The following is a 27,900-nucleotide window of genomic DNA, read 5'->3' as shown; positions in this document are numbered from 1 at the left end:
TCATGCGAAATCAAAGATCTTTTGTGTATTCTATAGAAATCTAACTAACATATTATTGCTTGCCAAATTGTATAGACAGCAAACAAATAAAATGATTTGTAAATCTCACACAGACAAATCACACAAGGGTCTAGGCCTGGTTCATTACAAACAAAGCAAACAAAATTAACCATGGCACAATCAGTACCAACAAAATGTGTAATGCATAAGTCAGTTTTAAGATTGCTTATTAAAAAACTCCTTAGCATAGCTTGGAATCTAATGGCCCTTTCTATACTACTGATATTTTCCCCTTTAAAACATAACTTATTAGCTGATTTAGTAGTCTTAATCTTTGATTTGTTACAATATTGCCTGCAGACAATAAGAAGACCAGGGCAAATACAAGTTAAGTGCTCCAAGGGTCCAATGTATGACCTTTTGTTTTGTCAATCGCAATTTACGATCCATTTGTGAAACACAAATTGTGATTCGCAAACAAAATGTACAACAATGTGAACCACACTGTTTATGATTTTGAAATGGGGCACAGGGAACCTGCCTCATTAATATGTATAAGACAGGTCGCAATTTGCGATCCATTCAGGAATGGCTCCACTCACAGGGATGGTGACCTGCCGGGCTCAGCAGACCACCATGTTTGTGACTGCTTTTCAATAAAGCAGTTTTTGTTTTTTGAAATGCAGCCCATTTTCATTAAATGAAAATGGGATGCATTCTAAAAAGAAAAATGAACAAATTTCTTCTCATTTTTTCAGAGGAGGCAGTAGTCCATGCGATCACTGCCTGTTCTGAAAATATATTTTAGCATGCATTCACAAAGGGGAAGGGGTCCCATGGAGACTCCTTCTCATTTGCGAATGGGTTAACACCAATTTGAAATTGGCGTTAACTGTGATTATTTTGTTACCCAATTCAAGGTCACAAAACACTCATAGATACCTCTGCGACTCGCAATTAGGAAGCAACGCACTCAGGATCCCCCTTCCTAATTGTGAGTCATGATACATATTTTGCGAGTCAGTAACTGCGTACCAACTCCCAAAATAGGGATGGTACATAGTACCTTGCCATTTTGCAGTCGCAAAGGGTGATTTTCACCATTTGTGACCACAAAAGAGGTGTCGTACATCAGGCCCTAAGTGTCTCTAAGATATCCATGCATAAAAAACATATTCAAAGACTAATACCAAGAGAGATATAATCCCTTGCAAGTGTGTATTGCTGTAGGTAAGCCTGGGACACAGCAATCGTTCTTAGCATCCTCATCTAAAACCGATGAGAGGTTTAGGTGCCCTGGATGAGATAGATTTCAAATGGAAAATGTTAATATTTATATTATCTGTATTTCTGAAAATCAAAGTCAAATGAGGCTTACTTCACTGTTTTTCCAATAGATCAGTACAATCAAGTTTTGACCGTCTGTTTGAATACCCTGAGATTGCTTGATTTTATTTTTACAAATGCAGAATCAAGGTATAATTCAAAGTTGGATCGAGTAACATTGTTTTCCCTTACTGCAATGGTACGTCAAAGCTTAGGTTTCAATCTGTGAGGGCCGGCACTCTCATTACAGGCAAGATATGCTACTGATCATTTATTAGTACTAGTGGAGGCTTCGAAGGGTTTTAGTCTAACTCTGATCAAAGGGAGGAGGGATCTGGCATAAATGACGTAATTTGCAAATACAATTCATGGACAACAGCTCTATTTCTGGAAATTAGTTGCCCAAAACAGTGTCCTGCCCCTTATAGTAATAAGGGTCCAAAGGGTACTAAGGCCCATATTTATCCTTTTTGTCGCAAACCTGCGCTATACCACCAGCTAGCACCATCCCTGCACCCCAGCCCGGCATCATATTTATGCTATGACACTAGTCGGCGGTAAGACCCTGTTAGCGTCAAAATTATTGACGCTAACCGGGGTGAAGGAGGTGTAGGGGAAACTGGAGGTTTTGTGTGAAAGAATGGTGCTTGTCAGGTTAGATTCAAAAAAATGATTCTAACCTGATTAGCATACTTTTTTCCACGCACAACCCCCATGGACATGACTCCTGTCTATGTCCCTGGGCATGGCCATTGGGCACCGTGCCATGTAGGGGGGCCCAAGTTAAGCCCCACTAAGGCACTTTGAAAAAAAAGTTACAAATACTTACCTGGACTTACCGTGGATGGGTCGCCCCATCCTTGGGTGTCCTCCAGGTATGGGTGCGGGTGGGTGGGGTTGTCCCTGGGGGCAGGAAATGGCACATGTGGACTGCTTCCATGGTCTCTGACCATGGAAAAAGGCCCATGGATCCCCTAACACCTGCCCACACCCAGGTGTTAGATAATGGCACTAAGCAGGCTTAGCGCTATTATTTAAGGCCCTCCTCCTCCAGTGCGTGAATTTAGCATGGGAGGATAAATATGGCGCTATGGCCATAGCATGGGTTTTTGCCAGGGAACACCTACCTTGCATCCCATTGACGCAAGGTAGTTTCCCGCAAGCAAAAACCGATGCAAACTCCAAAACTTTGGCGCTAGACAGTTCTAGCGCCAAAGTATTAATTTGGAGTTAATATTGCGCTGGATTTGCGTAAAAAAAAATGGCGCAAAAACAGACTATAAATATGGGCCCAAGGGTTCTATCTTAAAATGCACACAGAGTGAACACTTAAAAAATAGCACTACCCTTAAGCTACTTGAAGTAATGCTTAACCACGTCACACGTTCTAACTAGCCGAATGTCCAAGATTTGGAGTGGCCATGTCATATCAAGTGGTATGTATTTAAACCCTTGTACTAATAGCATTTCAATTGGTAGTAAATAAAATACATCTTACTGGTATCTAGAATAACTTTCCTCAGTGGAGTTATCCTTCATGTAAAAAAGTTCGATCAGATACTGGAAAGTTCAGTGAGAACCTATCTATCTCGAAGATAAAATGTATCTTTTTGGCACTTTTTTTAATTCAAAGCAGTCTCCTTAAAGCAACAATACTGTCTAATTGTGTACTGTGTGAAATGGTAAAATTTTGCAGAGATCATGTAAAGCGACTTTGGGGAATTAAGCTATATACAACAGTATAACTAAAAATTAGCAGAAGTCAAATAAATAGGAGTAATTTACACTTGCATGACACAGTATTAACAAAGTTTCAAAAACTAGCTTGAAACAGTGAAGTAGGATTGTGTATTTTACTTACAAATGCAGAACGTACACACTTTTAAACTTCATTTGCCACTTGTGGGCACTCCTAATCAAGAGACTGGTCAAGCAACTCCAGCAAAAATGTGGTACACACCCTCTGTGGTGTAACGTTGGGGATATTTATCAATATTTAAAAGGGTACATCACACTTATCTGCATGCATAATGTAGAATTAGAAAGTCTAGATGTAACTGCTGCAGAAATTGTGAGGAAGAACAAAAAACTTAAGTTTCACAGGTGTTGTAGATGAATAAACAAACTCAGTGCAAATTATATTCTAGTGAACGTTTATTATAAAAATATGTTGCATTTCCTAACCCTAAAGTAGCACATTGTATTCAATATGTAAAGTATGTTACTACATGATGAAGTAAGCAGTCATATATGTGTACCAGTTAGTCAATTCCATGCATTTAAGGCTACTGTCCATGACAGTCATAGATTGTCTCTGGGAAGGAAAATGTGATTAGTTCTTCCAACAGGTGTAAAATGCAGAACAATGTAGGTGTAGCTTATATTAACCCTAATTTAATCCTGTTCACAAAACCAGTTCCAATTGGTGCTCTGTATGTATATTTGAAAAATACTCTGGAACTGAAAGACACAGGTAGTTGTTCTATAACCACATCCAAGTGTTAGAAAGCTGTCTTACTGTTGCTGGTAATCATTGTGGAAACTGTCAAATGCATTGGTTATACTCCAGTGGGCCCTTGCTCATTGCATTGGTCAACATATATTAATGGTTGACCAATTTCAAACTCTGCTATAAAATAAAAATAGTAACAAAATGTTAGTCAATTAAACAATGACCTAAAAAATAAGCTGTTCTTTTTTTTACTTTTCTCATTTGTCACCTGCTCCTACTATGGTGAAAAGTGCTTTCTTCAATAACATTATTTTCTTTTATTTTCCATCTGTGTGATGGGTGCTGCAGCACGGTTCAGTGATAAAATTGGCAATTGTTTTGCTGTGATGCTTAGTTAGATTTATATTCAGCCACTGACAGGAATACCTAATAAATGAGCTCCACGAAGGTTCAATGTGGATCGCCCTCTAGTGTTCATCCAAACTTTATTTTAAAATTTCTATAATGATTGTTGCATTTTTCAAAAAATGACAAATGATACCTCGATATACTTAGCTGAGGATAAGTGTAAAAATATTTGTTAATCTATTAATATATAAGTAAGTGTTAAAATAGTTCCTTTCAAGCCTGTTTTTCTTCTAAACAGACTACCTCTTAAAAAAATCATATACTTTTTGTTTTAGAGAATGGAATATGATGTTTTCACCATTAATTAATTTGATTGCCCCAATTTTTCAAATCAAGAATTCCATTTATTATATTTTACATTGGTTATAGTCATTTTGATGTTGTTGTGCCTGTGTTTCATTTTATGACCTGCACTTACTTTCTTGAAGTAGTTATTATTTCCATTCAGGTTAGTGACTTCAGCTACAAGTGCTTGCAACCAATGAATCAAACTTTTTTCTCTTACTAAGTTATAGTCTTTCGCCAGCAGTATTGTTGTTCTTTTCTCCAAATACTGTCTCAAACATTTCTAATTGTATAAAAATATTACTTAATCTACCTGCCTGGTCTCCCACCAGTACTCTTAGACCTGCAAGCAACACATGGTAGAATGTCTCCAGTTCCAACGTCTGCACCAAGCAAACTGGTGAAATCCACCATGCCAAGTCCTGTGTTCATTGAAACAAGACACAGTAGAATGTTTTGTGTGTTAGCATCTAATTAGCTCAGAGTTCCACATATGTGAGAAGGTATTGCAGGGCATGCATGGAAATCTAGGAGGCAACTAGTAGATGTTTGTCTATGATGCACTAATGTATGAATTTCTAAAAACTTTTAGTGAATCAGGGTCAGAGTAGGTATTAGCAGATCACAATGGAAAGGTGTTACAGTTATTGAAAGTGACAAGCAAAACCTATAGAAAGCTAGAGCAAAGTTTATATGATTTATGAAAATGAAGTACTTCTTTTCTAGGACAAGCCTTTGTTATGTGATCTTTGAGGTCAATTCACATATCATCATGTTGATGCTGATCCGCATGTTCTCAAATTTGAGAAAAAGATGAAAGCTTGCAGTGATTTTGTGACTGAACAAAGCAACATATGTAGCAGGTCTGAGGTTCGAAACTGCAAGATCTTCAGTGTTATGAATTTCTAGTAAGTTAGATTTGACTTACACTTCACAGGGGAAATGATTTTAATTTGTCTACAAGTACATTCTTAATGGATGTGGTGGGAAATTTGGCGTTTTTCTTTTTGAGAAAAATAAGGCATTAAAATGTAGTGGAGAATCATTGATTGTTTAGCCAGCTGGATAGGAAGGAGAGAATAATACATTTGTGAATATTTGAAAAAATTAGAGCATAGGAAGGAATTGTATGGTTGTATTTGATTCTGATTTCAGAAAGGTTTTGTAAATTAAGTTAGGGCTTTTTGGAATTTAAATACCACATTAGGAACATCAGTGTAGAAGGCTCATAAAAGGTAGCCATTAAGCCAACAGCTTCATAACGACACAGGGTAATAGTCAGGTGTACAGGAGTTATACCTATATTGAGCAGTTTCAGAAGTTGTTGCTCTTGCCTTCTGGATGTGATTTTTTTTTTACTCTTGAAGATGAAAGGATATTAGGAATGAGAGAGGTGGTTCCTTACAAAAGGAGTACAGTAGGTCAGATAAAACATGCAGGAGAGAGAATGAGGATAGATTGGGCAGTAAGGAGAAGGGATGGAGTAGGGTTGAAAAAAGGGAAGGTGTGAAGGGGCAACAGGGCATAATTGAAAGGGTTTATACCAAAACAAAAGTGATTGAGGAGACAAGCCTCTAGTGTTGGTGGAGGATATGATTAAAGAGTAAGTACAGGAGCTGTGAAGAGAGGGGGCAATTAAGTGAGATGAGGGACTTTTAAAGAAGCAGGATAGGGGATTATTCTGATTTGCCAGGGCAGGCCTAGGACAGACAGAGAGCAGCAGACAAATGTGAGAAGATGTTTTTAATTCAATATTAAGTGCCATCTGTTTGTTTAAAAAATGAAAAATCAGGTGACATAAAGCTGAGATATAGTAAATGTGTAAAATGATCAGTTAATGGTACAAGTAATTCCAGAGCCAGTTAGGAAAACATGAAGGCATAGGGACACTGACACATAAAATGCTTTTAGAAAGAGGCATATTGACATAGAAGATCATGTAGTGATGGAGTGAGCAGTGTACCCTCTGTTAAGATTGGCAAAATGATCAACAAGTGTATTTTTTGTCCTGGAGTAAGATGGCTGCTTTTTCAAAGAGGATCTGAGTGTCAAGCTAAGGAGAAAGAGGCTATTGTCTTCATGTGGATTGTGACTGAGCTTGCAAAATGCCCTATCATTTAAAAAATATATATAAATAATTTATAAATATTATGGTATTATTTATTTTAAATATTTATTTTACAATTTTAAAATAAATGTAGCTTTAATTTACTGAAAAATACACTAACTATTTAAAATTAATTCTATGCACAACTAATTTTAAATACATAAATAGCAAAAAACATTTTACAGTGGGAACTATTTTTTAATAAATCTTTAAAAAATCATTATACATTTCAGTTGTTTCCAATACACTTTTAAAATGATAGTGCTGTAACTTGTTTATTTGTTCTAGGTTAAAGTATATACAATTACTTTGTCCTTATACTTTACCACCAAAGCGTAGGAATAAATGTACACATGGACAAATCTACACATATATATTTACCTTTGTGAATAGAATTCAATGCTTGTCTTGGTTTGAGATTTAGCTATTATTATATAACAGCTACAGGAGGCTGGCTCTCTAAATGGTGTACAAAAATGATATGCACTGTGCAGAGAGTTCAAGCATCCCCACCTTGGTTTCCAGAGGTAAAAAGCAGACCACCTATTGGTGTATTTTTGTGGTTTTGTGGCCGAGCAGTTAGGCTTAACTTGGGGATGTGTTAAACATTTGTTGTACTCACAATATCAATAAATGTGGACACACACTTGGAAGACTAGCTCTCGACCAATTTACAAAAATACTTCAGATTTTTATAAAATCTTTAAGACCAAGATCATCAAAATTGGGTAAGGACTTTATAAGTTAGGATTTTTCAAAGTTTAGAAAATATATGCTTTTTGTGTGTAATTACGCACCATAGGAATGAACAGTTTAAAATTGCATTTAAAGTCAGGCAATGCACTCACAAGTGTCACTTTCTATGTTTAGGTCAAATTCATTGAGTTGTCCTGTGGGCCAGCCAGATACGTTCGGGCAGTTCACGGTTCAAGCAGGAGCAGTGGCTGAACGTTTTGGAGCTGGTGCAAAATGGAGAACAGGACCACTTGGAAACACACTTTACAAGTTGAGTTAAAAGTAAGTCTGGTGGGTCCCTTTGGAGTGTAGTGGTCGCAAGGAATTAGGGACCTCTAAAGCACAGCTGGTTTTCCGATGCAGGGTCCAGGGAGGCTGGGTGAAGTGCAGATAGGTCAGATAAGAGGCATGCGTCAGGGAATCCTTGGAGCCAGGAGCAGGTCGCTTGCAGGTCAGCAGGACCACTTGGTGGGTATTTTTAGAGAGGCCTGAGGTCCCTCAACTGGGGCTTGCTTCTGGGCTTTTGAAAGTCCGGAGTGGACTTTCCTTCTGGGAGTCTGAAGTTAGGGGTCTAGTTTGGCACATCTTAGGCCCGGAAAGTTGCAGTGCCACCAAACTTGGCACACTAGTAGGCTGTATCCTTCAGGACCATCAGGTGGATTTTATTCAGGCTGCTGTGCCCGGTTCATTGGTCAGTGGCTGGTCAGTGAACTGGACTTCACTGGTTTCTTGCTTGCAGGTGAGTGATACCTTCAATTAGGGATGACCTTTTGAGGGCTGGAGGTGCTCCGGGGTTTCTTAGAGTCCTTCAGTTGTCCAGTCAACCCCTCAGTGCTGATTGTCAAGTCCTGGGTGCAACTGACAGACTTTGGCACCTTTTTTTCTTGCGGCAGGTCTTCTGTTCTCGTGCCTTGAGACTTGTTTGTCACTGGCCTTTTTTTGTCCATTGAATCTAATCTCTAGGTCTAAGGATGCCCACTAAATACTGCATTTAGTGGGCGTTAGAGGGAGTGCCCGATAGTGGCCAATAGGTCACCTACCTTAGGGTGGCTACACTCAAAAAGTGACCACTTCCTGTGGGAAGGGGTCACATCCCTAACCTTGATTGGCTATTTTCCTGCCATGCCAGGTGGAGGAAAATAAAATGGAGTGGTCACCTTGCCTACCATACCTCTGGGGGCTTTTCAGCTGGTTTTCCTGATCAAAGTGGGAGGAAAACCATTGGGTGACCATCTGCTGCTAGCAGCAGAGGCAGAGGTCAGACTTCAAAGGCGGTAACACCTTCACCCAGGAAAGGCTTTATGTTCTAGCTCCTGAGAGCGGAGGCTGTCACCCCAGGAGTCCAACCTTTTGTCTGGTGGTGGCAGGCTGGCTAAGACTAGTCAGTAACAATGCCAGGGCTGTTTTATTTTTGCAAGGGTCACCTCTAAGGTGCTCTGTGGTTGCATGTTATAAAAAATCCAACACTGACAACATTGTGGGTTTAATATTCTGAATTATTTGATACCAAACAACCCAGTATTCAGAGAGGCCATCATGTAGTTGGGGAACTCATAATGACCAGAGTCGAGCACATGCATTTGCTTTGGCTTCCCTGTACACTTACTATGTCTTAAGGTTTTGCAAAGACATAGTCGGGGCATATTTGCTCATGCATTCATATGCCCTCACATGCATTATAGAGCACACTGCTTTGGGGATGTAGGGTCTGCCAGAGGAGTGACATACCTATACTGCATGCAGTGTTAGAGGGCATGGCACTCTTGGTAAGTGCCATGTAGAGTTTGCAGTTTTTAAATACACCTTGTCATGCACTTGCAATTGCAGTCTGCATGAGGATGGTGTAGGGCCTCTCAGAGTGGCACAATTGGTGCTGTAGCTCTGGGGCCCCTCTTCAGTACCCATTTCCTAGGTAGCAGGGGTACCATTTACTAGGGACTTACAAGGGTGGCTGAAGTGCCAAACATAGCACAGTTTTGGGGAAAAAGATCTGGCCCTGGGAACTTGTTTAGCAGCGGCCCAGGACACTTGGAGTTTGAAACCGCATCATTTTACAGGCAAAACATGGGGGCCCTTTCTCACAACAGCTACTATTTAAAAACAAAGGAATCCTTTCTTTGTTTTATAAAATATTAAAATTCACAATTCGGGAATGCTTGTGAGTTCTAACTTACTGGTTTGAAAATAATATATAAATAGCCCTGAAGGTTCTTGGTCACAATTGTTCGTACTGGTATCCGTTGCTAAGGCCTGACTTTGGCAGCAGCATCTGTGAATCCACCTTGTCCTTCACAATCACCTCAATCACAGATTACATGTTTCAAATTGGTCTGCAATGGGCATATTCTAGGTGTTGGATTTTTTCCAAACTATTTGCCTTCACCCTCCTGTTTTATTAACCCTTTTTTTGGCTTTTAGGAAAACACTTTACAACTGTTAACCTAGGCTAAAGTGTGTGTGCTGTCTTCTTAAAACAAGGTAGAATTGGATTACAACCAATTGGTCTATTTAATTTTCTTGTAAGTCCCTAGTAAATGGTAATACATGTGGCCAGAGCCTGTAAATTGAATGCTACTAGTGGACCAGCAGCACTGATGTGCCACCCACTTATGTAGGCCTTTTAACGTGTCTCAGGGCTGCCATTGAGGCCTGTATGTGCAGCTTTAAACTGTCATTTCACCACTACAAATGAAACCTTTTGCCTAGTTCTATCTTTCCTTTTTAATATATATATGTCATGCATAGGAGAAGCCCTGAGATGCCAAGACAGCATGGTGAAGTGTATGTAAAATGTTGGGCACTAATATTTAGGTTTTAAATGTCCTGGTAGTGAAAAGCTCCCAAATTCCTTTTTCAATACTGCAAGGCCTACCTCTCCCATAGGATAACATTGGGTTACTTAATTTATTAAGTGATAGCTTTCAATTGGGAGCAAGTAGACAGGCTGAGTTGAAGCCCTCTTTAATGGTAAATGTAAAGTTGGATTTTCAGTCACAGTAATTATGATTCCACTGTTAGATAGCTGAGAGTTTCTTCACCTAACCGTATGGTGCCTGCAGCCTGATCCTGGGTCATATGACTAGGTGTAGCTGGCATTTGGTCTTTGTATATTGCTCCCAGACAGTGAGACAAAGAGAAGATAGGTGCTGGCAGGATGGTCCACTCTGAGTTTATGAGGGGGGAGCTGTCACCTACCCCATTAGCACATCACAAAGGCTCTGCCTGGTACTCTCACGGGTATGTCACTGATTGCTTGTGACCCCAAACAAGCTGGGCCCAGGACATAGGAGGAAGGGGATGTCTCCTCATGGGGGTTGAAACCACTAGACTTTATTTTAAAGTGGGCAATAGGTATAAATATTAGACCCTCAGACCCAGCTCTTTGCAACACTTCTGGACCTGGGGGCTGCTGGTGAAAGTACGGCCACTCTGCTGGACTGCTGCTGTAAAGAACTGGTGCCCTGAAGTGCTGACCTGCTGCCCTCTTGCCTGGGTGAGAAGGACTGGACCTCCATCTCTAAACCCAAGACCCAGATTGACTCAAAGGATGAGTTGGCTGGCCTCCTGATAAAAAGCCGCAGGGGCCTACCAGGCTTCCAACAACCTTGAACTCAGCATGTGAACCCTGCCATTTGTGAGTCTGGTACTCCCAAGGGGTGCCCTCCAGTGTGGACCCTTGGAAGTAGGTCTCAACGCACTCTGCCAGCCAATCAGTGGATCTAACAGAATTGATATATCTCCTCCATTGGGTGGTGCATCTCGTGAAGAAGTGGCACATTCCCTTTGTACCATTGGATTGATGCATTGCCTCTGCTGTGAGGACTTCCCCAAAGCACGGAGTTCGCATCTCCCATCGCAACCCATCAGAGCTTCAGCATCTCCACACAAAGACATTGCCTCATCAAAAGCAGCTCATTGGAACTGCTGCAGCATGATACATCTCCACGCAAGGACTTTGCCTCATACTTTGCAGCTGCCCATAGCTTCTGTTGTGCAATGCATCTCCTTGCCCAGACCTCGCATCACATCTACTGGGCAATGCTTCCTCAAATCCACATCTTCTCAACACCAAGATTAAGAAACTCGGTGTGTCCCTGTAGCTCGGCAACACTCCATTGTGGTTGGCCTGAACTTGTGACTTTGTCTCAGTTCAGCGTGACCAGATAACCACAGTTGTCAGTTTGTGCTTTTTGGCACTTTTTTTACTTATAAGTTTTAAATTGCAGATCACTGGTTCTACTGATTGGAATTTTGTTTTGGTCTTGATTTATTTCCTAAAAAGTACTTTTTTTTGTAAATTGTGTGAGATTTTTCTTATGTTGTGTTTTCATCTTACTACTGTTTGAAGTGCTGCATAAATACTTAACACATTTCCTCTAATTTAACCCTGACTATTCTGTACCAAGCTACCCAGAGGGCTGAGCACAGGTTAATTTGGGGTTTGCTGGTGACTTCACCTTGACAAGGATTGTTGTTGTAGTTGTTGTGGTTGCTGCTTGAGTATGGTTTAACTCCTTTCTATCGGTAATCCAATTTCTGACATCAGGGATCAGTGCTTTCTTTGTGCAATAGTTTTAATGGTTCATTTACCTGTTTTGTGTTGTTTTTAGCACTGGTAGTGATTAATAGCCAAACTTACTAAACCTTATTCCAGCACTCGTACTATGGTAAGGTTTGATGTGTGATGCTAAGCACAGAATTATGAGTGGGTTAATTAATTCTGACCTATAAGTAAACCCCTTTTTACATATGGGTTGCAAGTTTGAGTACGAAGGTATTTTATATGTTCAAAAATTATTGGGTGCATTAACAGGAGATTAACAGGGGAAATATGTAAGTTATTAACTGTACCTGCAAATGATGCTGTATTAAACATCAAAGCCTGTATGTTATCCCTGACAACCTCATAATTGGTGCTACTTATCACAACCGATAAATAACGTGTCCTATGATATTGCTATTTATCAGGTGCTAAAAATTGCTTAGGGTCCAAGTGGCTTAATAGGCAATGGCACTCAACTTTCTTTCACAAACGTTTTTTGCACTGAAAACTACCATGGCTGCAGTGCCAAAAATGCCTTCCACTGCACAGGTCCAATGCCCTGCTAATGTATGGAAAGGGGTTGAATTGGAATAGCCAACACAAACGCAAACCCAAAGAACTAAAATACTGTTATTGGTTTCCCGCCCGTATTTATACTTTTTTTAGCGCCGCATTTGCGCCGCTTTTTGACGGCTAACGGCGCAAACCTACAAAATACAATGGTATTTTGCAAGTTTGCGCCGTTTTTGCGTCAAAAAACGACGCAAATGCGGCGCTAAAAAAAGTATAAATACGGGCCCTAATGTCAATATAAAGACAGCACCAACAGTTGGAAAGTGAAATATCGTTTGATATTCCCACACATAATATGTAATTTACAAGACATTTCACCTGGTAACTGGCTTACTCTTGTAGCACTTCTCACTTACATCTGAATTACAGGAGTACTTCAAGAGAAGATCAAACATTTGTGAAGTGGGCCCTGTGTTTCTGGCGTCTGCCAACTAAATACAACTAATCCCATTAATGTTATTTTATCGTCTCTCAGGATTTTCAGTTTCTGACTGGTTTTCGTTCGTGAAGAACTTTATTCAGCCAAAAGCTTTTATAATTGCATTTTTATAGAACAGTCTTGAAGTGCATTGTTCTTTGTTCTCACTTCTCTTTTAAATAAATGTTGGACTAGCACACTGCAGATGGCATTTTTGCATTATAGCCAGACACAGTGCCAGTCTGCGAGCACGGCATTCCCTTGGCAATATGTCTATGTCACAGACACATCCGATGGCCACTTCTTTGTTGGAGGAACTCCTGATTGTTTTTGCTCTGGTGCCAAAGACATTATCATGCGCTTTTCTAATCCCAATGCTTTTTTTGCATTAAATCCAATTTCTGTCATTTCCTCTGCCAAAGTGTCTATCATCTTCATTTTGCATCAACAGACGATATGTTCATTTTTAACCGAATGGAAATATATCTCTTTGGTCGCGTATGTTCAAAAGCTAACTTGCTATACACACTTTTGTATATTGATAATAATAATGTAGAAAACGTTCAGATTTGTTTTGAAGCAACTGCATTCTAAAACCTTGTTAACACGTAAGTTACAATGCAAAGCGTTGATGCTATTGCAGAGATACGACATTTTTGTGAATATTTCAGATCATTTTATTGTGCTATATTTATTTACAAGACATGTATTGCTATTTTACAATCCTAATAGAATACGGTGTCTCGTGTAAACAACAGGTGCTTTCACAGAAGTGGCATCATGGCAGCAGCAGAGGGTGCAATCTGCACAGAAATGCTAGCTGGTCCTGCAGCTAAGGATGCACGTCTCTGAGGAGGTAATCTGCTTCACTGCCCGCAATGGGGTTGCTGATGTCCTGGAACCAATGCACACCTCCCTCTACTATATAATTGTAGTGGTGCTTAGACACACAAGTAGAACCTGTTTTTTGTTTTGCTTTAGAAAATGTGAATTTTGTGCATCTTATTTATAATACTTCATTTAACCTTTATTCTAGAATTAGAAGCAATGTATGTTCGTGCATGTTATTCATAACATTTCATTTACCTTTTATTGCAGAATTAGAAGAGATTAATTTTGTGCATGTCATTTGTAATACTTCATTTACCTTTTATGGCTTTGCTATGGCTCCTAAATCCATTCTCGTGGTTATATCTGGCTTTCTCGATTTTTAGCTCACTGACTTGATCATCCTTTCTATGATAAGAAAACTAAAACTATAAAACACTTAACAACACTTCCAGAAGCTGGCTCAGTGTGGTGGGAGCATTCACTAAGAAGATGTAGTCATGCACGTAATTTTCATTTGCCAATTAAAATGTTGTAATTGTTGCTATTAGCAGCACTTTGCAATAAAATTGCATTTAATGCAGGTTTATTATCACAATTAGTACAAGCTAATTAGCAATGAAGCTATGCAGCCTCAGTATCTGTAGACTAGCGATGGCTACTTTAGGCAAATGCAATGAAGGATTGGATGCTGGTTTTTAAGCGGACAATGGTCCTCACAAAACATAAATTTAAATAATGGTATTTAAGTAGGGTTTATAGGGTGTAGAAGTGTTGAACAAGTTAGGAGAATATTTCCTTTGCAATCTCTCGCACCAAAGAATTTCAACCCATATTTTCCTGTGCGATTACATTGCTTTTACTGTTGCATATGGAAACTGAATATGCATCCGCCATTTTCCTTGGTCCAACCAGCCACAATAATTACACGGGGGTTCAGCGACATAGATATTGCTAGTAGTAGGTGTGAATTACTCTTGCATTACCACTGGCCTCCTTCTGAATTCCTGGCGTAACCCACGATTACTACAGGACCATCCTGGTTTACTCCTGGAATTCAGGAGTCAGCCAGGAGCACCACAGGTGTAAGCCAAAGCAAAACATTTGTGAATTGAGACCATTAGCGAGCGTCAGATACTTAAACAGTTTCATTAGTGTGGAAATGATTCAGGAAATAGTGCCCAATAAAATAGGCTAGGCTACAATCAATACAATGTTTACTCTATGTACTGCTATGCTCTGTTTTAAAATAGTTTTACCACAGTAATTCCATCATTTTCTATGAACTGAGTTTGTAACAGTATTCTGGGCCAAACGCAAACATATTTAGCAAGGAATATGTGCGACTTAGTTCTGTGGCACTTCTAGCTTAATCCCGAATAGTAAATCACAGTAAATTCCTTGTTAAACAGATTCTTTGACTTTTAACTCCAGAATAAGAAAAGAATAAGGCTGGATTTATTTTCAGGAAAAGACTCTGGACGAACAAAACATCAACGTACGAGGCATGGTTTCCATAATAAAACAAACCCTCTAAAACAGAAAAGCAAAATAAACTTGCTGCATTATTCTCTGGTGCATTTGGTAGGTTCCTTATGACACAAAGAAGAATTAGTCAAGTTATAATTTTTAACTATCTCACCATGGAATTACCATCTGAATATGGCAACTTTTTCCTTGGCGTTGCACATTTTTCATGATACAGAACATTCAACAGGGCTCAAAGACATGCACCTAAGGCATTAAAGGTTTTTTGCCTTCATAATGCATGCATTGGGCTACCTGATAGATTTTGGGGCGACAAAAAAAAGTGGAATGTATCAAAGTCAAATTGCAAGCCACAAATGTCTTTACGACTCACAATGTCAACAGTGCTACTTGTGAATTGGAAATGGTGACACATCATTTTGGTTGTCCCTTCATGCATTATAGGAGTGACATAATAATGAAAATGACAATACATACATCATGTGCCTTAAATTTACTAATGTAAAGCAGAGCATCTAAATTGTGTTAATGAAGGTGCATTCGCAGTAGATAGACGATTAGTACTTAATGTATATGTGTGTTCTAACGTTTGACTTTAACATGCTGAATTGTAGTACTTAGCATATTTATATCCATGTATTTTGATTTATATTTCTGTGTTAAATTGCACATAATCACATTTCATTTCTAATTCTTGCTTTCATTTGTAATAGCAAGATGCCCTTATAATCATTTATTTCAAATGTGCGTTGGATGTTTTAATAAGTTAGCATAACAAAAGGCCTAAAACATTTGGTCTCTTGTGTTTAACCTTTAACGTGGAGTTTTGTTCCTCTTGCAATAATTTTTCTTTGTAGGTGCATTTGTGCGAGTCTACTGTTATTGAAAGGCATATTGTGTGTTGAAGATAGTTGGGCATGGGAGGATACCTTGGCGAGGACAAGGAACACTATTAAACTGAGAAGAAAAGACTCCTGTTTGTTTTCTAGACACTGGGAAACATTCAAGGTCATCCTTATTTTTGATTTGTGGGATAAGAATTTGAATGGAATCACCAATTTTAAGTGTGCAAGGAAGATGGAAAACTACTGGCATGAATGAAGTGGGTTTTTCAAAGGTTCTGTAGGTGTAATTGGTATTCACCTACTTAGATGAGGGCAGATCCCCTTGAGACTTGGAGGGGTACAGACCTCTCTACTCTTTATTACTTTGTGTGGCTTTATGCTACACACCACCTCTCTATCAGAACTTCTACTGAGGGTTCTGTCATGCTGACACTTTCCTATATCAATCACTGCCTGACCTTCCACCAGCCCACCAGACAACTCTGCTCAGCCCACCTCACCCTCACACGTATCCCACACATCCACTGGATCCATGAAGGAGGCTGTCCCTTCTCATACCTCACTGCTAAATCATGGAATGACATGCCTCTCCACCTCCGGACCTCCATCACCCATGCAGACTTCAGGACAGCACTCAAGACCTGGCTTTTCAACCTTAACCGCTCATCGTCTGCACCTGGATCCCCCATGGGGCGATAATCCACGCTCTACAAATCCTGCTGAATGATTCATTGATTGATGTTCTCTGAGACTTAAATAGGATTTCCCTTTAGTTTAGTTTAGGATATTTAGATTAATTTAATTTGTCCACTGATTAGGCAAGAAGATCAAATTTATATACAGATCATCAGATTCTGTTCCTCACCTTATGCATTGCCTCAGCTGAAACTCGTGTGTGCCTTCTGCTTATATGATTTAACTTCTTTAGATGCTTTGCCTCACCTTTGGTGATTTCATTCTTATATAGCATGTTTTTGAGATGCATTTACATCACTTTGGGGGTCATTCTGACTCCCGCCGGGCGCGGTCACCGGGCGCCCGGCGGGAGCCGCCAAAATACCGTACTGCGGTCGGAAGACCGCGGTGGGTATTTTGAGGTTTCCCCTGGGCTGGCGGGTGGCCTCCAAAAGGCCGCCTGCCAGCCCAGGGGAAAACGTCCTTCCCACGATGAAGCCGGCTCGTAATCGAGCCGGCGGAGTAGGAAGGTGCGACGGGTGCTACTGCACCCGTCGCATATTTCACTGTCTGCTAAGCAGACAGTGAAATACAAGCGGGCCCTCTTACAGGGGCCCCTGCAGTGCCCATGCCATTGGCATGGGCACTGCAGGGGCCCCCAGGGGCCCCGCGACACCCCCTACCGCCATCCTGTTCCTGGCGGGCGAACCGCCAGGAACAGGATGGCGGTAGGGGGTGTCAGAATCCCCTCGGCGGCGCAGCAAGCTGCGCCGCCTTGGAGGATTCCAACGGGCAGTGGTAAACCGGCGGGAGACCGCCGGTTTACCATTTCTGACCGCGGCTGAACCGCCGCGGTCAGAATGCCCTGTTGGCGGTGCTCCCGTGGTCGGTGGCCCTGGCGGCCACCGGCCGCCAGGGTCAGAATAACCCCCTTTGTCTCTAAATTTGTAATAAACTTTTGAACCTTATTTACAACTTCCTGGAGTTTAATGTGTGCCCAATTAAGTTACACTTTGAATTGAATCAAAAGTTTGTTTTTAACTCTCCTTTACCTCTCAAGCATTAGGCCAACTCAGAGAAAATAAGACATAAACTGTAATCGGACCCAGATACACTGATTATTACCTAGAATAACCTGCCAAAAGAATGCAATTAACTGGTTAATGGAAAGTTTTCACAATACACCAGTAACATTGCTGTTAGAGAAAGGAGAAATGTGCTGAACCCAGCTAAGATCCTCAGAATGACAATCTGCACAGCAAAAAAGCTCACCATCTAGAGTACAGGGCACACAACACTGCACGCATTAGGAGACTACCTGCTACCGGATAAAAGCAGACTGAGAAGTTCGGGTGAAATCTGAAGTCAAAAGGGGTTGACTAAACTATTATTGGGAACCTGGCATCGAAGAAAACCATCATATTTCTTCAAACAGAGTGGCTTGCTACATCGATATATGCAGTCTGTTAGATGGGGCAGAATGCAATCATTAAAATGAAGACACATTAGTAAGTTCTGAGCATCTTCTTCATATCACTGTAATGAGGTAATGTGACAGCATGCAGATTAAGGAAACTTACAAACAACATTGTGAAGTAAACATAAAGAAAGAGACTCCAAGCTTAAAGATAAAGGGGTGTGAAAAGCATAGATAGGATGTCTCAATAGCCACATTTATATGGAAATAGGGCATTTTAAGCCAAGGCCATTCAGGGGTTGGGAGAGAAATGTTAGACTAAACAAGGGAAACTAACACTCTCATAGTATTCTGGATGAGAGTGACACCAAAGCACTAACATTTTTAGTAGCCTTGAGCTGTTGTCTTTCAATGTCATTGGAGTAGACCTCTAGAAAAAAAACAAAAGCAATCTCTGATTTTTTTAGCCACCAATTTTCCTTACGTAGCCATGAATGAGTAAACTAAGCTACTGGTGCTTCTGTAACTGCAGTTTCAACAACTTCAAGAGCGATATGGGTGAGAATATTCAGAGAGCTGAATATATTCTCACACTTGACAGTCAGGAAACACAGCTGATACAAGGCGAACTGGATGACTCACCAATCTTCACTTCTCTGCCAAAGTAGAGGTATAACACAAAGTTATTATCAGGAAGGCTACTCACTTAAACTCTACATGGAATTCTAATGGCCTATGCAGAGAATAGCAAAAATATTGTAATGATGACAAGCAAGAAGAAATCTGAAAATGGCAAAATTCAGCAACTTTAAAATCTTACACAAGTGACTTGGGGCCCCCTTATTGCCAACACAAGACAGAACTCCACACAAACTCATGTCCAGGGGATATGATTATAGTGATGTAGTCCAAGTTCAATGGTCTTGTCCAGCTTGTCAGCGTAATATCCCTGATAAATTCTAAATGTCAGGAGCTATGTGAGCATAAAGTCAAAAAGACAGTCATTCCTACATGATAGTTTTTGGTGTAAAAAGGCTGGAAACAACAAAATGGTGAAGGATGATGAAGTCATTTTTGATGGCCAAACTATGCAGCCTCAGGAAGTGGAACCCAAGGAGAGTTTACTTACAAAAACATTTGAAGAAGTTGTATCTTTTGCATAATTTGAAAGGGTGATATATTACAAGACCTAGGGCCTGATATAGAGTTTGGTGAACTTGGAACTCTGTTCCAAATTTGATGAGTGCTCTGTCCACCAAACAGACAGTCCACCCACCTTATTTAAAGTTGAGTGCACTGTTGATGGACTACTTCTTTCAACAACCCAAAGGATTAGGGGCCATTGGAGAAAGGGCTTCAACCACATGTCCTACTAAGGAAAATTGAATATATGTTTTTTTTCTGTTTGTCATTGTCATGGCCAACCTAGCATTAAGAAACAGGAAAATAAAGAAAAGACCACGTATGCTGGCAGAAATCTCCCAGCATGTGGGGATTATTATTTTTGTTATTTTTAAAAAACAAACTACCACTCTGGATGTTTATTTAAAAAAAATAACTTTAGAAAAGCTGGTGGTTGGCCATCGTGGTTGAATTCAATGTCAGTCAAAGATTTCCTACATTGACATGACCACCATGACAGATGTGTCTGTCAATGTAGAGAGTTTTCTGCAGGTCTGGTGAACAACTCCACAATTTGTGGCGGGGATTCCTTAGGCTGAGAGGAGGACTGTCCCTGAAAATGAAAAAGAAAAGAAAAGAAAAACATGAAATGATGTAACACAAACATTTAAATGAAGAAAAATGTGTAAAGCAAAAGGAGACTTATTTTTTATTCATATTTTCATCAATTAAATACCACACTTTTTAAATTACATGTTACTTGCATATCAATTTTCTAATAAGTGTCAACTATTGCTAGATTTTTATAGCAGTAAGAAGAGTGAGAGTATAGGTGGTATGGTTAAAAGGGCACTATTTACAGATGTTAATTCCTATCACGGCTGAGTTGACAGGCTAATGGATGTAATATCAACAGATATGTTTAATTTGTGGGAAACAGTAAGGTATATTTGAGGTTGTGAACTACAAGTTTTACAGTTAACAATTGTACAAACAATTAAAGGAGAACAATGTTTTTAACTTACACTTAAATGCTTCACAAATTATTTTAGAGGGCACTAAATCATTTGGACAAGAAAACAAATCAAAGTATTCAGAAATAGGGTTAAATTGGTTAAATATTATGGGGGTTATTACAACTTTGGAGGAGGTGTTAATCCGTCCCAAAAGTGGCGGTAAAGTGACGGATATACCACCAGCCGTATTACGAGTCCATTATATCCTATGGAACTCGTAATACGGCTGGTGGTATATCCGTCACATTTGGGACGGATTAAGACCTCCTCCAAAGTTGTAATAACCCCCTATGTATTTTCTTACCTGAAGCAAAATCACAGATAATTCTAAATAGGGTTAGGATAGCCAGTAATTAACCTAGAGGCAGTGATATGAAGATAAAAGCATTGACAATGATACAGAGTATCGAAAGAGTATTGAGGATTAGGTCTTTGAGTAATTTATAATTCAGAACTATACATCTCAGTGAACAATGCCAAAAGTGAATATGAAAACATTCTAAATGTCTCTGTAGTTCACCTAGTTGGAAAGTGTTACTATGTCTTTGTAGGTACATTAGACATTAGACAACTGGAAGTCGGGAAACAGTTTGACAACAGTTCCAAACGGATTGTATAAGGCATTTCAGGGTGAGGTCTCAAAAATGAAGTTACATTATTTTAGCTGATAATTCAAGACTGGATAGAAAAGTAACTACTTAGGCAAACTAAGACACACCAGTTGTACATAAATGTGTGAAAGCGGGTAAAGACAATGCAAAGACTTAAAACGGTTTCTCTCCCCACCTCGAAAATTATTGTGGGATCACTTATCTCTATGACTAGCCAGAAATAACTGCCTCTATTCAAGGGAGAGGATGTGGCATACCGTCCAGAGCAGATGATTTGGAGCTGTTTGGAGTCTCGGTGTTGTGTCAACATCTTGTGATTCTGGACAAACCTCTCAAACGACCTCTGCTTAAAAAACATAATAAATGTTTCCTTGTGTAAAGTAACTGGAGCCAAAAGAACTCAGAAACGTCGAGTTTCTGCTATATTAATCTGCAAAAATTAATAATATACTTTTCAAGCGCGTACTTATATAGATGATTTCTTTAAGACTTTGGGGCATATTTATGAATCCCTAGCCTCCACCTTGCGCCACATTAGTGTCATTATTTTTTACGTTAATGTGCCCGAAAGAGACTGAAATCCCTGCCCCATATTTACAGAGTAGCCCAATGCATTATGCCTGTGCCAGGCATAATGTATGCAAAGGGGATGTTCCCCGTTAGGAGGGATGAAAAAATGGCATTTCCTTGTGCCATTTTTTTGCCATTTTCAATGCCTGCTCTGGAATGGGGGCTTCCATTATTTAGGATGGGCCCCTATGTACTCAGCAGGAGTAGCGCCAACATTTTGATGCTATTCCGGCAGAGTACATCAATAGAGTTACATTGAATGACGCTATTGCCCCCTACTCTGCGCCATGGTGCACTGTATTTTAAATACGGCGCACACATGGTGGTGGTAGGGGGGCGCTAAGGAGCGCAGGAAAAGTGGGGCTGCACTCAGTGCAACACCATGTTCCATAAATCTGCCCCTTGGTTTCCCATTTCAAGCTTGTAGGAATAAGTTGGATGCATTTCCGTATCCTCTTTGTGAAGACCATTGATAATTCCCAATGCTTTTCCTATCCATTCTATCAACATGTTTGGCATATGTACTTTACTGGCAGGCACTTTCCTATGCCCAACATAAGACTGCAGCAGGACTACTGACTATATCCTGTTTCAAAATCTATAAATAGCACAGATTTAAAAGGACAAGATGGCCTCTATTTCTACTTCAACTTCCTCTAATAATTCTCCATATATCAAACTGGTAAAATTCACTGTCTCGCCTGACAAATTCACACATATGGTCTGAACAACCCAGTAAGTGGATCATCACACAAATTAACATATAGCACCCTTGAAAAAGGCCTTGAAGCTCTGATTCCAAACCATTTGTTAGGAGTGTACAAAGAGTATCAGATGTCAAATGATTGGTAATCACCCAGTTTAACCGCTTAGGTGCTATTGATGTGACCTCCATGTGAACAGTGCTCCCAGCATTTTGCTGTGGATGTGGAAGTCATATGAAAACACCCAGGACACTTGGCTTCAGATGTATGGAAAGTGGCGTTGCACCGAGTGCAGCAACACTTTCCCTGCACCCCCCACCGCCACCATGTGTGCGCTGTATTTAAAATACTGCGCACCATGGCACAGGGTAGGGGCACTAGCGTCATTCAATGTGACGCTATTGATGTACTCTGCAGGAGTAGCACCAAACTGTTGGCTCTACTCCTGCAGAGTACATAGCGGCCCATTCTAAAGAATGGAAGCCCCCTTTTAACGCCTGCTCTGAGCAGGCGTTAAAAGTGCTGTTGAAAATGACGCAAGGAAATCTCTTAGATTTCTTTATGCCATTTTTCCAGCCCCCCCAACAGGGGAACGCCCACTTTGCATACATTATGCCTGGCTCAGGCATAATGTAACGCAAAGCATTACAGAGTGGTGCAATGCGCGCATTGCACCACTCTGTAAATACGGCGTGGGGATTTTGGCCTTGTTAGGCCACATTAAGGTAAAAAATAATTACATTATTGGCATGAGGGGATTATAAATATGCCCAGAATGTTTCTGGTATAGGACCAGAGGGATTCTGTTCTTTTAATTTAAGTTCATGATGCTGGAGAAGAGCTTCCCCAGGAGCCACAGGCAGTTTTTTTGTGATGATGATCAGCCTGTATGGTGTCTGAATGTGAAAGAGAAATTTAAATGAGCTGATCAACTCCTTTTACTTTTACTTGCATTAGTTCTCAGGGTCGCATTTCGGCCATCCAGGAATCAATTTCAATGGGAGAAGTATTGGTGGAAAAGGAAGAATCTCTCCTTTCCAAAAATATCTCTCCCTAGTTGTTTCCAGCTCGGGAATTGCCACAGGTACACAATCTTTGAGCAGTGATCCATCCATTTGACTTCAGAGGGTGGATGGCAGTCCCTTAGCATGGGACATATGTTGCTACCCAGAAAGAAAAATCTGTCTTTCTGCTCCCTGAAGGGCAGTTGTGGGTATAGGGATACAGAGTAGTATAGCATTTGGAATTATGAATTCAATTTTTCTCCATTATTGGCTTCCAGATGTGTATCACAGTGCAAGAAAGATAAATTTTTGCAAATTGCCCTCTGTCTCAGCTAATTCTATGGGTAACCCCCAAATTTAGAGGTGTACATAACAGACCTAGACTCAGGTGCTGATTACGACTTTGGCGGTATTGCAGTAAGACCGCCCTGCTGGTGGCCGCCAAAATACCACCAGTGATGGCGGTCTCCTGACTGCCGTATTATGTGCACACACAGGAAACCACCAAAAATCAGGGCAAAAACCACCATCGCAGGCCGACAGATGGCGAGAAAGAGGCGGGCCCACCACCAGCACCACCATGCCGCTAGGACTCCGTCTACCATATAATGAATAGTAATACGGCACAGCGGTCCTTGCACTGCGGTGCAGCATTGGAGGTTCGAACCGCCGACATCTACCCCTCTGAGATGACCACCTCGGTGTGGGCTTTTGTGTGGCCCGACGGAAAAGGGGGAGGGGCAGCACAAAGCACTGCTTTATGTTAGTTAAAGTCAGGGGAACGTTATATGGGTGGTATATAGGTGTTCCCATGCAACCACCCATGCTTTTTCACGTAGAACCTATATCGTGACAAAAGTAGACAGAGTTTTGCATCAAAAATTAATACCACTTGAAAACAGGAGTTAAGAGGAGAAATTTGTTGACATCTCCTTTCTTTGACTTTCTATATGTGCTGCAGTGTACAGCACACATGCAAAGTAGGAACCGTTTTAAAAGTTGTCTATGCATAGTATATTGTACTGGGAGGGAACCCTTCCAGTACAAAACCTATGTTAGATTCACACACCCTTATACTATGGCTTATAGGTGTGTATGTGGCGCACAGCAGCAAAATTCACCAGTGTTAGGCGAGAGGAGGAGAGTGCTATATCTTTGTAGCTGTGGAGCTCTCCTGCTCTCTCCTTGTCATGCCACACAGCACAGCATTTTTGGCTGCTGTTCTGCATTGGGTGACAGTTATGTAAATCTGGCCCTACATACCCCTACATCCAGATTAATATGCTGAATACTGTGGTGCGATATACTGGTGCAAAAAGTTACAGATGAAAACATTGTCATCAATTGCTAATTTATTCTGCCTAGTTTCAGTGTACTTTGTTTTAACTATTAATTTATTTGGGAAAGCCATGAGCAATCTATACAAATCACCTGTGACAGAATCTGAATTTTGTCTAGTTTTCAGAAATGTATAGCCTTCTAAGTTCACCCATGGGTTTTACAACTATGTCCACCACAAACTGAAAATACATTGTAATCGTAAAGAAATAGGAAAGTTAGAAAAATACAGAAACTGAAAAAATTGATTTCATTTACAACTCTGTTTATTTCTGAAAGCTTGGAAGATGACGATCTAACCACAGCAAGCCTTTTGTTGATGCTATTTTTCGGAAGAAAATATAGGGTCTAATTTAGTACTTGCCGGATGGGTTACTCCGTCACAACGATGATGGATATCCCGCCCCCAAGATTTTGGCCAATGCGGCTTTCTGTCAATGTTTTGACAGAGTAATCCATCCGCCAGGTTCTAAACCAGGCCCATACACTTTCTAGCACATCATTTTTTCCCATTTTTACACAAAACCCAACAATTTGCATCATTGTGGGTATTTTCCTTGTTTCCTCCAGAGAAATTCACAAATAAAAAGCAACTTTAAAATGTCCAAACTGATCAGAAATTGGATGCAAAGGTGACCTAAATTCCTTTTGTGGAAAAGGCTTAAGCGCAAACTTCCCCATACAACCAACAATGGCTGGCCAAGCAAGGCTAGCTCCTGATGTTTATCAGTTCCTTGAACTTGATGTTGGGAGATGGCAAGAAATACTTTGTCCCAGAAATCTCCCAAGAAGGCATGACCACATTATGGGGGTCATTCTGACACTGGCGGTAATTACCGCCATGGCGGAGGTTGGCGGTAGCACCGCCAACAGGCTGGCGGTGCTCCGCCGGGCATTCTGACCGCGGCGGTACAGCCGCGGCCAGAAGCGGAAAGCCGGCGGTGTACCGCCGACTTTCCGCTGCCCATGGGAATCCGCCATGGCGGCGCAGCTTGCTGCGCCGCCATGGGGATTCTGACAGCCCATACCGCCATCCTGTTCCTGGCGGTTCACAGGATGGCGGTATGGGGTGTCGTGGGGCCCCAATGGCATGGGCACTGCAGGGGCCCCCGTAACAGGGCCCCACAAAGAATTTCAGTGTCTGCTTTGCAGACACTGAAATTCGCGACGGGTGCAACTGCACCCGTCGCACCTTCCCACTCCGCCGGCTCCATTCTGAGCCGGCTTCCTCGTGGGAAGGGTGTTTCTCGCTGGGCTGGCGGGCGGACTTTCGGCGGTCGCCCGCCAGCCCAGTGGGAAAGACAGAATGACCGCCGCGGTCTTTCAGCGGGAACCGCTTGGCGGGCGGCGACCGCCGTCCGCCGCGGTCAGAATCACCCCCTATGTGTAGAAAGCCACCCAAATCCCATCAAGTATTGCAATGCATAGGATTAATGACATTAAGCCATTCTGGGGTAAAATGCCAGGGAAATAGCAGTTTTTACAAGATCTCCCAGCCTTGAGCATGGTGTGCAAAGCAAGTGACATAGTGAGTTATTTTTCCCATTGCATTTGAAATTGTGCTTTGCATGTAGGTGTTGGGGAATGAGGATGCTGTGGATTTGGGAGTACAGGCGCTTAGTCAGCTTAAGACTTTAGAGGAACATTTCAAACCGTGAGATTGCTCTTGTGGCACCCTTGTGCAACCTAATGGTTGGTTTGTAAACAGTGGAACTGTTCAGACACGCTGGCCCTACATTGGTACCTGATATCCTCAAAGAACTTCAAAGCACCATCAACCTAGAAAAATTGAAGGAGGAAACACACAATTATTTTAAAACTTTCTGCATTCATTTCTATGTAGATAAAGTCTTTATATTTTCAGTTTGCCTCATTTTGTTTTAGTTTTATTTTATAGGCTTTTTTTATCTTTAGTATGCAGAGGCAGACAATGAAGATAGGGGTTTTGGGATGTAGGACTCCATTTCAGGTAAGGGTATTTTTTTACAAGTAGTAGCACTATATTGGGTGGCTCTTCTCATTAGTGGGATTAGTTATAGTGCTTTGTGCTACATATTATCTAGGTTGCATATTACAGTGATGGCTATATTATTTTTTATGCATGATTTTAGAAATTGGCTTTCTGGTTGGCAGAGTTATGCACACTGTCCAAGCAGGACCCATAATCCTAGTCAGGGCAAGTCACAAACACACCCTAAATTAACCTTCACTCACCCCATGTTAAGTATTTGTGCAACACTTCAAAAGGTAAAACAGTTATACAATCACACAAAACGATTTCACATCTGGTTTGACAAACAGAGCTTAATTTAATGAACAGAACAAGACCAAAATCTCAAATATCCAATATGTAGAATCGGAATTATGATTTTTTAAAGAATAAACTGAAAGGCAATGCTTAAAAGCATAAAGTGCCAACTGGGGCTATCTGGTTGTGCTAGACCGGGTCAAATCTGAAAGTTCGGGCCAATTGCGATGGAGTGTGGGCCAGATTCAGGGACCAGCTGTGGCCTCCTGCAAAGTACCTTGCTTGTGTGGACATTGAAGGAGAGACAAGGAGCAATGGAGGTGATGTGTCTTCGATCCTTGGGATGGAGGCGATGTGCTGCCTCCAAGCCAAACAAAGTTGAATATTTGTCAGAGATGGAGGCAACGCACCGTACCGTTGGCGATGTAATGCAGCAGTGATGCAGTGCTGTTGATAGAGATGTGCTGGTTCCAAGCAGCTCAACTGGGTCATTGCATGGATTCTGGTTGGATAGCACTTTATACTAAATTCCAAGGGTCCAGGACTGGAATGGCACCACTTGATAGGGCAAGACTCACAGATGGCAGAGTCAAGATGCTCTGGAAGGTGAGCTGGGAGTCTTTTTTGTCCCTGAGACTTCAATCAGGAGGCAAGCCAGCAAGTACTTGGAGTCACCCTGGTTCTGGGCTCAAGTGACATGTGTCCAGTCCTTCTCACGTAGGCAAAGCAGGTCAGCACAGCAAGAAAGCAGTTCTAGAGCAGCATGCTAGCAAAGTGGTAATCCTTCAGCAGCACAGCAGTGCTTCTTCCTGACAGAGTATACATAGATCCAGAAGTGTATTGAAGAGTGGGTTTGAGAGCTCTATCTCTATACCCTGGTCCCTGCTCCTAAAGGTGGGAGATGTTTCAGTAAATGTTCTTTGAAGTTCTGGGAGTTTCCTGCTTCCACTGCCCTGGCTCCAAGTTGGCTGCAGTGACAATACAAGGTCGTTAGGCCTATTGTGAGGAGACAGACCACAGCCTGTGCTCAGCTCCACCCCCCATATAGCAAATTAATGTCCTATTGAGGCACACCTTATCCCAGTATTCTGTGACTGTCTGGGAGGAATTCACAAAGTCTGTCAGCTGCACCCAGTTATGTGACCTAAGTCACACTGCAGACATTAAGTGCTGAGGGTGAAAAAATG

At 41.1% G+C, this 27,900-nt stretch overlaps 1 protein-coding gene across 1 annotated transcript in view; it reads right to left on the bottom strand.

Moving 5' to 3' along the window:
- Positions 1-27,900, bottom strand: part of LOC138269465 (cadherin-9-like) — a 783,906-nt gene that overhangs the window by 168,330 nt on the left and 587,676 nt on the right. The gene's annotated exons all lie outside the window — the stretch shown is intronic.

This window comes from Pleurodeles waltl, chromosome 2_1 (assembly GCF_031143425.1).
Source record: "Pleurodeles waltl isolate 20211129_DDA chromosome 2_1, aPleWal1.hap1.20221129, whole genome shotgun sequence".
NCBI lineage: Eukaryota > Metazoa > Chordata > Amphibia > Caudata > Salamandridae > Pleurodeles > Pleurodeles waltl.
The sequence above is the reverse complement of the archived record's forward strand: the minus strand, read 5'-3'. Positions and strand labels throughout refer to the sequence as shown.